The sequence below is a fragment of the Geotrypetes seraphini genome, chromosome 10 (genome assembly GCF_902459505.1).
Source record: "Geotrypetes seraphini chromosome 10, aGeoSer1.1, whole genome shotgun sequence".
NCBI classification, from domain to species: Eukaryota; Metazoa; Chordata; class Amphibia; order Gymnophiona; family Dermophiidae; genus Geotrypetes; species Geotrypetes seraphini.
Window position 1 is genome coordinate 37,146,772 of NC_047093.1, and position 13,208 is coordinate 37,159,979.

Here is a 13,208-nt window from a genome sequence, read left to right on the forward strand (position 1 = left end):
TCAAATCGTGTCATAAGTCTCTGTATAATGACCTTTTAAGACGCTTCCAATTCCAGCTGCAGTTTTTATAGGTCCTGACACCGTGGCGAGAGGCTGTGAACTGGTGAATACGTTCAGTGAAATGTAGGAAACTATATACATACAGTATAAACCTGCATACTTGTGATAGCAGTCACTGCAGATTCTAGACGTCATGTGCAGACATTTAAAGGCTAGGTGAGCCACAAGGCCAACAATTGGGGTTTTTTTTAATAAGATAAGAGGGAGCAGCAGCCTGTGTGATTGGAAGCTAGTACATGGCATGGGCCAGAGGAGGGAAACAGGATGTGGTAAGGTTAGGAGATAGAATGCTGGGGTTGGCTGGAGAGAATGTTGATAAGATTGAAGAAGGAAGAGGATGCTGGGCTAGAGCTTGGCATAGGGGGGTTGGAAAAGAGTACTATCCTTTAGCTGAAAACAGGGGGAAACCATTCTGGGTAAGAGAGAGGAGCTGGAGCTTGGGCCAGATTGCTCTCAAATTTTCAATAAGTCAGGGCTAGCGTTAGTAGAAAGCTGTAAAACAATTTCAGAACCTGTTCCTTCCACACCAAGGACTTGGTGGGCTTTGGCTCTGTATTGCTTCCTTAGATTAATGTTGCCTGGTGTAAAGGGAAAACATTAATCTTTACTTTTGGACAGATTGTGTATGCCTGACCTGACCCCCCCCCCCCCCCCAAACAACCAACCAAACCGGTTTATAACATAAAAATAAACAGTAGTGAAAGCGTTACCCTTTCCTATTTGTGTCAGCAGTTTCTGTGGAACAGCTCTAGCATCCTCACAGCTCACTTGATTTATTGTAATATGCAGAGTAACACCTAAGAGAGTATCTAGAATGTGAAGCTTACAATTAAAGACAAAACACAATCAAATCCTAGGCTTTAAGTTAAGATGGCCAGGACAGAAAACCTAAAATGGTGGGCTGCAAAAATGGTTAGGTAAGAGGAAATTTTTCATGGTTGGAGTTGTAAGGAATATTACATTATATTACAAGATGTAGACGTGGTTCCCAGCATGTGCAGTTTCTACTGACCACCACTTAAGTGCTATTGCCATCTGAGTTTGGAACAGTGGATAACTTAAGAGAAGGATGAAAAACACAGCACAATAAAATGAGCATGCACTTGTATAAACTGTTGCTGTATTATTTATTTTATTAATTAAAATTTGTATAACATCTTCCCAAAACAATGTGCAGTAGACAAACCAATTTTCAGTTTGTTCTTTGTAAATTCACTATTAACATCTTAATTGTAAACAATACAGTTGCATAGGACAAATATTGCCATTCTTTAAGACTGCATTTAATTTTTTTGTGTGCAACATTCCTTTGACCTTTTTCAGTAGTCAAATAGTTCATTATTCCTTTCCTATGGGTCCTACGATCTGGAACATTTTAATCTTAAAATGCTTAGAAGTAGAATTAACCCTGCAGTGTCCCGCTGTTCTAAAAGAAATCCTGTAAATGTATGTTGTTGCTCTGTGAAAAGTTAAAAAAACATTATTTCCCCTCACAAAATCCAATAATTTTAATTATAAACAGATTTAGAATAATTTAGCTGTCATAGATTCTCATGCAGCAAGCATAATAGTATAAGGGTTCCATGGTGTAATGGTTAGCACTCTGGACTCTGAATCCAGCGATCCGAGTTCAAATCTCGGTGGAACCTTTCATTTTAGCACGTCAAATATTTTTATTTAATCTAATTTCAACAGTGGAAATATTTCCAAGATGATAAGTGTTGCCCTCTGTGTGTTTTTAACCACTGGAAAGGTATTTTTGAACATCTTCGAATTTGTTCCTGGTGCATAAAAGGTGTTCCTGGTGCATAAAAGGAGTTGTGTATAGATGTTACCGGGCGCTTTTCTGATGCCATCTTTACTATTAATAAAAATGTTTGTTTCCATCTGCATTTTTATTTTTTGCTTTGAACTCATCAATTAGTGTAAGGGGGAAGGATGGAGATGGCCACTTACTTTATAACTAGATTGAGTAAAACAGAAAGTATGTTAATGATTCATTCGTCCAAAACATTCTGTTAAGTGTGAAAGGTTCATATCAGCTGAGCAGAGTTTTTAGTATATAAGACTGTAATGGAAAAACATAGTGTTAAAACTTTGCCCTTTCCTAGTGCTAAACATCCTTCCTCGAGTCAGCGGTGCAGGTAAGCACACCAACCCAGTAAGAAAAACCAGTACATTCCTACCTTTCTCATTTCCTTCCCGGAAAAGGATGTCTGAAGACTCCCACAGAACATATTATACATCGTTTTTATTATAATTCTATGGCATATCATTTTAAAAAGCACAGTCAACTCAATCAATAAGCAACACTTTCAATATATATATAAAGAAGTTAAGTACCAACCTAGCAACAAATAAGTGGCAAAAGAAGCTTGAAGCACTATTTTTTAGCAAAAATAGACAATCATATATTTAATATTGGCTTATATTCAGCAATATATAACAATTTTACAGAACTACAAGCGTTTTGGAATCATATTAGTTTTATATGAAATAACAAAATAAATATGAAATGTTTATTTTTCATTAGAAAAAAAACGTATCAGATGGAGTACAGCAGATATCTTTTAAACATTTAGTTTATATGAAATAGTGAAATCAATATGACATCTATAATTTTCTAAAGGAAAAATAGCTAAAAATGTAAATGAGGTTCCACCGAGATTTGAACTCGGATCGCTGGATTCAAAGTCCAGAGTGCTAACCATTACACCATGGAACCATCTGAAAAACAAGATACTCTACTTAACTATAATACACCCTCTATAGGTTATTTTATATATACTGTATATAAATTATGTCAGAATATTATTTAGATTTATGATATAATTAATGATACAATTTGTATTTAGACTCCAGCATATTTTGTATTAATGTATACTTACTTTTCCCAAAACATAATAGCTATTAGGCTGAGTAAGAGGAAACAGGCATGTTTCATCACTGTATATACATTTTCCTTCACTCTAGCAGATACTTACAAGATAAACGTGTTTAGGTCACATACAAGCTGGACAAAACTCCAAATTTAACTGTGCTTTAATGTGAGCTATAAATATGCAGATTAGAAGCCATTTTAAAAAGGCATAATTGTTAAAGCAGAAGAAAAAATATAACAACATCGTAACAACAAAAGATAAAGAATTTCAGAGCACAGCAAATTGTGTTTTTTCAAAATAATTATGAGTTAGGCCTAAAAGAAAATCCCAGATTCAAAATGTTTAACCAAAGCATAACAATTAAAAACAAAATGGTAATAAAACTAGTAAACTATTTAAATATTTGAAAACAGGAACAACAAAATATTCCTTATAGCAGAGGATGGTTTCGATCCATCGACCTCTGGGTTATGGGCCCAGCACGCTTCCGCTGCGCCACTCTGCTTCCTGTATCAAATAGCCTTATTCAGTTTTTTTCTTGGTATTCCAGCCCTTACTTGTTTGCATTTTTATCATGATACTTTCTTGAAGTAAATTATAGCAATGTGAAGGTGTCTGAAAGAAAATGAGGGGAAGGGAGGAATGACTGATATCTGCCTATATATTCTTAAAAAAGGTTTTGCTCAAGGATAAAAAAATATGCTGGGTCACTAGCTTTAACAAAAGATATATTAAAAGTTATTGGGTTGCTTAAACTATATTTTCAAGGATTGCTATCAGCTTGGTCTGTTAATAGATGTTGTTACATATAATAATGAAATGCATAGTGCCCCATCAGCTTTGGCATTAAATATTTTTGCCTGTAAGCAGTTTTCTTACTTAGTATTGAGTTTTATTCCATCCATCCATCCAGTCTGCCCAACAATATAATGTTTCCAGTGTACCCATGTGTGTATAAAATAGAAAGTAAGTTATGTTTATTAAAAGTATAGAATGTGTTGTGATCATGGTAAATATATAAGATTGAGATTCCACTTCCATCTCTAAGAGATTTGACGTTTTCCTCCCTTTTGAATGTTTGTCATCTATTACTTGGTTCCCTGATAAATTTAGTCATACACACAGAAATCTGAAGGATAGTATACATATAAATATGTAATACAATAAATTTTAGAGAATACTTCATAGATAAGCTTTTTTAAAAACAAATATCCTTCACAGATTAATTCTAAATATTTAATCACCAATTATTTACTCCATGTTTAAATAGTTGTAAAAAAAATTTAACAGACTAAAAACAGAAAGGTTCTATGGTGTAATGGTTAGCACTCTGGACTCTGAATCCAGCGATCTGAGTTCAAATCTCAGTAGAACCTCAGCTCATGTTTTTGAGGAAGATGAATTCAAGAAAGCCTGGATTACAGGAACTAGAGTTTAAGGTATTTGGTATGGATGGATAGATTGGATATACTAAACTATATAATCTTTGATATCAATTTTTGGGTACCATCAAGATGTACAGTATATCTTTTTATTAGGTTAACTCACCAAATCAATAACTAGCTTTCCAGAGTTAAACTTCTGTAGTATTTTAATAACCATAAACATTATTAAGCTGCTGAGCAGCAGGGATATGAACTTCTGGTGCTTTAGGTAGATAGTAATGACCTTTATTGATCTACAAAAAAAGTTTATGATTGAATTTGATCAATATAAATATAGGATAGACCCATGGATTTCTGAGGTCTTTTCCTCCTTTCATCTAGTTAGTTACCTGTTGTTCAGTGAATGTATAAGCACTTTATATCACAGATAGTCCCCTTGGGTAGAGTGTAAACATTTTTATTACAATGACAAAACATCAGAACAATGAAAAGTTTATTAAGGGAAGTACCTTATTTTTGCTGTGACCATGGCTACAACATAACTAAGTGGATATGATTCGTCTGTTTTGTTTTTAAATGTAATAAATAAACAAAACCTACAGGTTCCACCGAGATTTGAACTCGGATCGCTGGATTCAGAGTCCAGAGTGCTAACCATTACACCATGGAACCTTTCCATAACTTTGCACTTGTTATTAGAAGTGGTGTGGGTGTAGATTTTTTTACATGCCAAGGAAGCACCTTCCTGTTTGAATAACTATTAAGCTTCTCCCTCAGCTTTTGAACAGAATATCAGAGCACTAGGAGCTCTGTAGTACTTTAGACAGGCTTTTGCATCAAGTAGCATAACATACTCATGCATATGGTGCTCAAAGATGCATGCCAAAATTTGTACTCGATCCTGAAAAGTGCATGCATATCAGTTGTTTAATAACCACACTAACACCAATAAGTGAATGCTAACAATCAATTATTGACATTAATCGGCCTCAAGAAGTTGTGCATGCATCTTGGCTGTGCTCTATTCTGTATAATTGTGCATACAAAAATCATGGTGCACAACCCAAAAGGGAACATGGCCAGAGCATATTCTGCACCTAACTTGCACACCAGGATTTTTTCCACCAAGTGTTGGTATAAATCCTCATGCCCGCAGCTCGGTGCAGGAATTGGTTCTGTTATTCTACAAATGGGGTGCAACTTGGAGCATAGTTTATTGAATAGCACTCTATGCCAACTTTCCTTGGTGTCATTTTCCCAGCCCCCTTTACTAAATCTAGTCCATATACTCAGATTATACATATGGTGCTCAAAATGTGTGCCGAAATTTGTGCATGCTTCTGAATTATTTAATGAGCCAATTAGGCCTCATAACTGAATGCTAACAACCAATTATTAGCATTTATTGGCCTTGATCGGGCGTTGCATGCACATCTGGCTGTACTCTTATTTTATAAAATTGTGCTAAAAAAAAATCTTGGCCATTCTTGCAGTGTTATCGAATCTGGGGTATCTGCGCCTAACTTACATACCAGGATTTACACCAGATATTTAGCTGGTGTAAATTCTTGCAGCCAAAGTTCAGTGTGGTGATTGGGTCTAAGCAATTTTCTTCTGCCCTATTTTTTTCAGCACCATTTATTGGATCTAGTCCACTGGGAGGAATTCTGAACAGACCCTAGGATAACCTACACTAAGCTAGTTCTCTATAAAGCATTAGAGAACGCCTTTGTGTTCACAAAATTTAACTGCATAGCTACAAAAACAAATACCTCATCTAAGTTGCCTGTTAAAAGGTAGTAATGGTTAAGTATACAAATAAAATAATAAGCCAGCTATTAAACAAAAAAAAAAAAAAAAAAATAGCAGAGGATGGTTTCGATCCATCGACCTCTGGGTTATGGGCCCAGCACGCTTCCGCTGCGCCACTCTGCTCACGTTCGTTTGGTGCTATCATTTTCTTATGTGTGCTATCTTTCATTCTGCATGCTATCACGTGCTTCCTTAACTACTGTTTCCTAAATGCCAAGTAGCTCGCGCCTTTGTGGTGTGGGGAGAGTGATGGAGCAGGCTCGCGCTACTCCAACAGCGACATATACCCAGCCCCTCCGGCACCCCCTCGACCAAAGCAAGAGAAAACCAAACAGCGGCCCCTCAGACGAGCAGTCAGAGAGGAACGCGCTGAGCCCCCTCCCACCGTTACCATTATCCCTTTCTCTGCTCGACTGGTGAATTCTCCACCGCAAGAGCGAGAAGGGAGCCGGGAGGTGCGTGTGCTCCCCCTGGCGTTCGTCTTCAGCCGTGCGCCGGGCTGTGTAGAGGTGCAAGGTGGTTCCTCCCTGCGCTTTTTATATCTTATAATTCAGTAAAGAAATGGCTTCTCCTTTCTCACCGAAAAAGGGGTACGCTATTTTGGAATAAGCTCCATAAATTAATTAGCTGGAATGATTGCAAGCGGCGGCGAGGTCAGCCTACCTTTTTCAACAGGAGAATTTGCAACCGAGAGTAATAAGAAATCTGCTTATAAATACGTTGAAAACCTACAGTTTTCTTACCATTTTGCAAAAATCAATTTTCCGCTTGAAGGGGCAAACAGGGAGGAAATCGAAATGCTGTTGTCTAATACCGTCATAATAAAGTGCACAAAATTAGTCATTGTGTTGCATTAACTCTTAACTCCCTTCTCGGTTCATTCAGTGTCTGCAAAGGAAACCAGTTTATGTTTTGGCAGCCTGCTTCTGATCCCTGAAGTATTCAGGTGATCTAAAACACACCAGCTCCTCTGAAGAGCACTTTTAAGCCTCATTCACCTGCTCTTAAAATGTTCACCTGGACTACCTTCCCTTCCAGCTGCAGTGGGAAAAAGGAAGCAAGTACCAGTTGGGTGGAACCACTACTGCTCAGGTACACCTGTTATTCTATGCATCTTACAGCTGAGTTTCCTTTGGGCCCTTTTACCAAGGCACACTAAGCAGTTAGGGGGAATTCTATAAATCACTCTCAGAAATGGGCATGTGCTATTCTATGAAAGGCATGCATCCTTTAAAGCAGGGGTTCTTAACCTGGGGGTCCATGGATGGGTTTCAGGGGGTGCATGAAGGTCAGATAATTAACATTTATATTCACTATAAAGCCTGGTACTGTTGATTTTTCTCACAGATAATGAGAGAGTAGATGTAGTAATAGTAGTAAGGGTAATATAAAACGTAGTAGTAGTAGTAGATCTGTTTTTATTTGCACAAGAGGAATATAAGAACATAAGAATAGCCTTCCTGGGTCAGACCAATGGTCCTTCAAGCCCAGTAGCCCGTTCTCAATGTGACCAATCCAGGTCACTAGTACCTGACCAAAACCCAAGGTGTAGCACAGTGGCGTACCAAGTGGGGCGGGCCTTAGAGGGGGTGCACAGCCGGCCCAGTCCCTATCACGCTCCTACCCTCCCAGCGAGAGCAGCAAACCTCCTTCCAGTAGCTTCGGCTGCTTCACGGCTTTCTCCTCCCTCTGCCGCGTCACTGATGATGTCAACAGCTTCACCGGCAGGAGAAAGCCACGAAGCAGCCGATGCTACTGGAGGGAGGTTTGCTGCTCTTGCTGGGAGGGTCGGAAAGGTTCACTTGGGGGGGGGAGGGAGAGATAGGAGGGTCAGCGGGGATTCGGCTGGGAGGGGGGGGAGAAGCGATCTGCCTCGGTGCTCCAAGGCCTGGCGCCATTACCTTCTTCGGACAGCAGCAGCTTTTACAATTCGCTGCTGTTACCGGCTTCAGGCCTTCCTCTCTGCCAGGTCCTGCCTACTTCCTGTTTTCATGAAGACAGGACCCAACAGAGAGGAAGGCCTGAAGCTGGCAACAGCAGTGAATTGTGAATGCTGCTGCTGCCCGATGAAGTTCAGGACACCTTGGGTGACAGAAGGAGGAAAGGGAGCAGAGGGGGAGAGAATTGGGGTGAGTGTTGCTGTACCCAACTGGAGGGAATGAAAGGAGATGCCAGGGCTTGGAGAGAAGAAGAGACGCCAGGGCATGGAGGGAAGGAGGAAGGTATGCCAGATCAAGGGAAAAGGAAGGGGGAAAGGAAGTAGGAGATGTCAGAGCATGGAGGGGGAGGGAGAGATGGAAGAAAAGGAAAGGAGAGAGATGCTGGGAATCATGGAAGGGATGATGCCAGATCGTGAGGTGGGAAGGAAAGAAAGGAGAAGAGAGAGATGCCAGAGCATAGGGGAGGGGGTGGTGATAGAGAGAGAAAAACGGAGAGGTGACAGAGTTGAAATCAATCATGTACAAAGGAGAGAAGGGGCACGGGATAGATAGTTTATGGAAGGAGCATAGAAAGAGGGAAGATGCCATATGGAAGAGAGAGAGAGATTGGGTACACACTGGATAGAAAGAGCACAGAGGGCAGTGAATGGAAGGGGCGAGATAGAGGGTGAACAGTAGATGGAAGGGGTAGAGAGAGGGAAACAGACACTGATTGGAAGTGTCGGGGAGAGGAAGGACAGCTGCTGAATGAAAGTGTGAGGGAAAGGGGGAGCAGATGCTGGAAGGAAGTGGGGAGGAGAAAGAAAAAAAGGGCACATGCAGGATTGAGGGAAGAGGATAGAGTTAGTTACTGGAAGGGGTGAGGGAAAGAGGTGGCAAGCTATAGGTAGACACAGTGAAATAGGGAAATTGAGGACTGAATAGTAAAAAAGAATTTAGACAGAGGCAGAAAATAAATTGAGAAGGAAGACTAGGGAAGACCAGGAGGAAGGGAGCGGAGAGAGAGATGCCAGAGCAGGGGGGAAGGAGAGGAGACAGATACCAGACCAATGGGGGTGAAAGGAGAGATGGAAGGGGGAGGCATACCGTTTTTGGAAGGAGCATAGAAGGAGAGAAGATGCCTATAGGGGCAGAGAGATGGCAGACAGTGGATGGAAGGAAGAGAGTAACAAGAAGATGAGGAAAGCAGAACCAGAGAAGACAAAGGTAGGACAAAAATTTTCTATTTATTTATTGCTGTAGGAGACATGTATGCAGAGTCCAGCTTCTTGCTGGTTCAATTTAACCTTTGTCTATGTATTTCTATTTTATCCCCCCTTTTACAAAACTGTGGAGCGTTTTTTAGTGCCAGCCATGGCGGTAGCAGCTCTGATGCTCAGAATTCTATGAGCGTCAGAGCTGTTACCACCGTGGCTAAAATCCACACTACAGTTTTGTAAAAGGGGGAGGGGTAAGTTTGAGATGAAATTCCATACTAGGCGAAGGTGTTTTCTGTGTTCTGTGTGTTCGAAAGACATGGTTTTCTGTTAGGATTGACGATGTAGGATTGATCTGTACTAGTCTGGCTTGTTTAATTTTACAATGGGTGTATTGCTGTTGTACTTCTCACTGCAGTATGTAAGATGCTGCCTTTTCCTAGGTACTCATGTGTGACGTGTGGCTTGTTACTAAAAATCATGTTTTTCGTACAGATGGAGAGGGGGGGTGCCAAAAAATGATGGGCCCTGGGTGTCAAACATGCTAGGTACGCCACTGGTGTATCAATATTCCATTATCTTAGAGTAACCAAGATTCCGGAACCCCAAATAGTAGCAACATTCCATGCATAATCCACAAAGAGTAGCAAGATTCTAGAATCCCAAGGAGTAGCAATTCCATGCTACCGATCCAGGGAAAGCAGTGGCTTCCTCCATGTCTTTCTCAATAACAGACTAATGAGTGGCCATTACTTTTTGCATAAAAAAGGAGTGTGTTCTTAGATTGCTTACTTTAAAGTTTAATAATACTTTGTGTATGTCATATATGTATGAGATATTATATTCATTGCATGCAAAGTTGTGTTTGTGTGAATATTTCTGGGAAAGGGAGTCCATAGCTTTCATCAGATTCTTAAAGGGGTCCGTGACTCAAAAAAGGTTAAGAATCACTGCTTTAAAGAATAACGCTTAGTGCTGGTTCCAGTGCCCAGCTCTGGGTACCAGACTTATGCCTGCTGAAACCTCATATTAATCCCAGTGCCCAAGATGGGCATGCATGGAAACACGATATTCTGCAACACTGCATGCAACTTTTTGGAATGCCCATGACCCACCCATAACCCTCCTAAGGACATGCCCACTTTGAGATTTAGGCACCCGGCATGCAAATCTTAATTGGTGTTGTTAATTAATGCCAATAATGCTTGTTACAATCAAGTTAACCAATTAGGTTTTGTGCATACCTCAGAAGCATTTCCAAATGCAGGAGTTAGCTTATGAATTAGCATGTGCACAGTATGATACAATACACCTTAGTGCACTGGGCATGACAGCATGCACTAATTCATGCTCTAACTGTTGTGTTCTAATGCATTCAACTTTTGCCTGAATTACCTTTAACTAGGGTTGCATTTTGATTAACATTTTTAAACATATGATTAAAAAATTTTAATCATAATCACACAATTAAAGGTATTTTCTTTTCCACTGTAGCTCCTTCTGACTCTGAGAAAGTCACTTAACTCTCCATTGCCCCAGGCAAAAATAAATACCTGTCTATAATATGTAAACTGCCTTGTTTATACCGTGTTTCCCCGAAAATAAGACCTACCCCAAAAATAAGCCCTAGCATGATTTTCAGGGCTACCCCAAAAATAAGCCCTAGTCATAGGCAGCTGCGCATCTCCCCACCCTGCCCCACCCCCACCGCGCAGCCAAATCGCTGAACCCCCGCTGACCATCCTTCCCTCCCAATTGATCCCCGCCAACCGCGACCATAAATACCTTCCAGCAGAGAAATGTCGGGCCAGCAGCACTCACAGGCTGCTTTGTGGCCTTCTCGCTGGGGCCTTCTGTGTGTCGCGTTACTGATGATGTCATCAGTACACAAAAGGCCATGAGAAGGCCATGAAGTAGCTTGTGAGTGTTTCTGGCCTGATGCTCCCTTCCAAAAGGTATTTATAGTCACAATTGGGAGGGAAGGATGGAGAGTCAGCAGGGGTTGGCGGTTCGGCTGCACGGTGGGTGCGGCGGTGGGTGCTCAAAGGGTTCTGCTGCACGAGGGATGGGAGGGAGGGAATGATGAAAGCTGGGCAAAGGGTTCTGCTGCTTAGTTGGATGGGAGGGATGGAGGGATAGAAAGATGCTGTAGAGGGAAGGCACAAGGGGATAGATGAGAGGGGAGGAAAGATGTTGCACATGTGGGGGAAAGCAAAGAGGAAGCATTGGGGTGAAGGAGAGGAAGGGAGAGATGATCATGTACATGAAAAAAAATAAGCCCTACCCGAAAATAAGACCTAGTGCCTTTTTTTAGTCCCAAATGAATATGACACTGTCCTATTTTGGGGGAAACACGGTAATGACAGAAAGGCGGTATATCAAATTCCATACCCCTTCCCTAAAGACTGATAATCTCCCTTCCTTCCACCCTCAGATCCAACATCATCTTTCCCTTTCTCCTCCTTCTCTCCCTCTCCTCTTCCCCCAGGTCTATTATCTCTTGTTTTCTCACTTCTCATCCTCCTTCACAATTTCCAGCACCTATCCCTTCCCTCCATCCCCATGAACTGCATCACAAACTTGGTGGGGAACATCACCAAATTTTTCTCGTGGCTCTTGGAGCTTACCACCTTATCCATAGCTTCTACTAGTGGCCCCTCCAGTTCTGCTCAAGGGTCTGCAGCTTACCCCCTTCTTCCACCTTGGGTTTAGCACCTGCTCCCCCCCAACACACATACATACTGGTCTACCTTATAGGTGGTCTTCTCTTGGTTCCAACTTAGCAGTGGCAGTGTTGCACATACACTGCCTGTGATCTGCTCTGAAGCTTTTCCTCTGGCCTGGCCTACCTCCTCTGACATCACTTCCTGTTTCTGCATGGGCAGAAAGAGTCAGAGAGAAAGTTTTGGACCAGGCCACAGGTAGCCTATGTGCAATGTTGCTGGTACTGGGGACCAACAAAAGACTATCTTTAAAGTCGACCAGTTTGGGGAGAAGTGGAAAGATGCCAGATTAAGGGCTTGGGAGTAGAAAAGAGCAGAAGAAATATTTGGAAGAGACAGGAGACACTGCAACATGATTATTTTTTAAATTGCATTTAAATTAATTTAATAAATTTAAACTAACACGTAGCGTAGGAGTTCTATGAGCATCAGACCAGTTACCGCCACTGCCGGTGCTAAAACCCGTGCTACGCGTTAGAAAAAGGAGGGGGTAAAGTAAGAACAAAATCATCAAAGCACAGAAAAGTATGACAAAGTTTTTTTTCATCACACAACTATATTTTCCACAGGCTTGATTCACCCAAAATATTTTTGGAATCAGGATGGTGACTAATGAGAAGTTCATATAATGAGTCCTCTCCAGATTGGATTATTGCAATTCTATCTACCTCAGCCTAACCAAGAAAAGCCTCCACAGACTTCAGCGGATTCAGAACGCCACAGCTAAGCTTGTTTTCGCGAAAAGCAAATTTGATCACGTCTCACCACTCCTGTCTAAGCTCCATTGGCTCCCAGTAATCCCCAGGATCCACTTCAAATGTGCATGTCTGGCCTACAAGATCCTACATGGCATCCTTCCTGCCGTTATCCCTCTATCCTGGAACTCCCCAACCCCTACTTCCTCCAGATCCTCCCAAATTTTTAAACTATCCTTCCCTTCCATAAAAGGTATTTCCCATGTAGGCAAACTTAGGTCATCCCTCCCCTTTAGAATCACTGAGATCTGGAATAACCTCACCTCCCCTCTCCGAACCTCAAGCTCCCTCCAATTCTTCCGCAAACACCTAAAAACCTGGCTATTCTCAAAACTGTAACACTTCCCCCCTCTTAGGCCTCTCACCTTCCCCCTTTACACCTAACTCTTTAATCTCTCCACTGTAGTTCCTCTCTCATCTTTCTTCCTGTAAACCGTGCCGAGCTCCGCATTCGT

General features: G+C 41.3%; 6 non-coding genes across 6 annotated transcripts; 2 read left to right on the top strand and 4 right to left on the bottom strand.

Annotated features, from left to right (window-relative positions):
* The first annotated feature begins 1,637 nt into the window (after nt 1-1,637).
* Nucleotides 1,638-1,709, top strand: TRNAQ-CUG. The gene has a single exon. It is a non-coding gene; the product is annotated as a tRNA-Gln (tRNA).
* Nucleotides 1,710-2,713: 1,004 nt separating this feature from the next.
* On the bottom strand, nt 2,714-2,785 carry TRNAQ-UUG. The gene has a single exon. It is a non-coding gene; the product is annotated as a tRNA-Gln (tRNA).
* Nucleotides 2,786-3,375: 590 nt separating this feature from the next.
* TRNAM-CAU lies at nt 3,376-3,447 on the bottom strand. Its single transcript has one exon. It is a non-coding gene; the product is annotated as a tRNA-Met (tRNA).
* A 799-nt stretch (nt 3,448-4,246) lies between these two features.
* TRNAQ-CUG lies at nt 4,247-4,318 on the top strand. The gene has a single exon. It is a non-coding gene; the product is annotated as a tRNA-Gln (tRNA).
* A 609-nt stretch (nt 4,319-4,927) lies between these two features.
* Nucleotides 4,928-4,999, bottom strand: TRNAQ-CUG. The gene has a single exon. It is a non-coding gene; the product is annotated as a tRNA-Gln (tRNA).
* A 1,191-nt stretch (nt 5,000-6,190) lies between these two features.
* Nucleotides 6,191-6,262, bottom strand: TRNAM-CAU. The gene has a single exon. It is a non-coding gene; the product is annotated as a tRNA-Met (tRNA).
* Nucleotides 6,263-13,208: the final 6,946 nt, after the last annotated feature.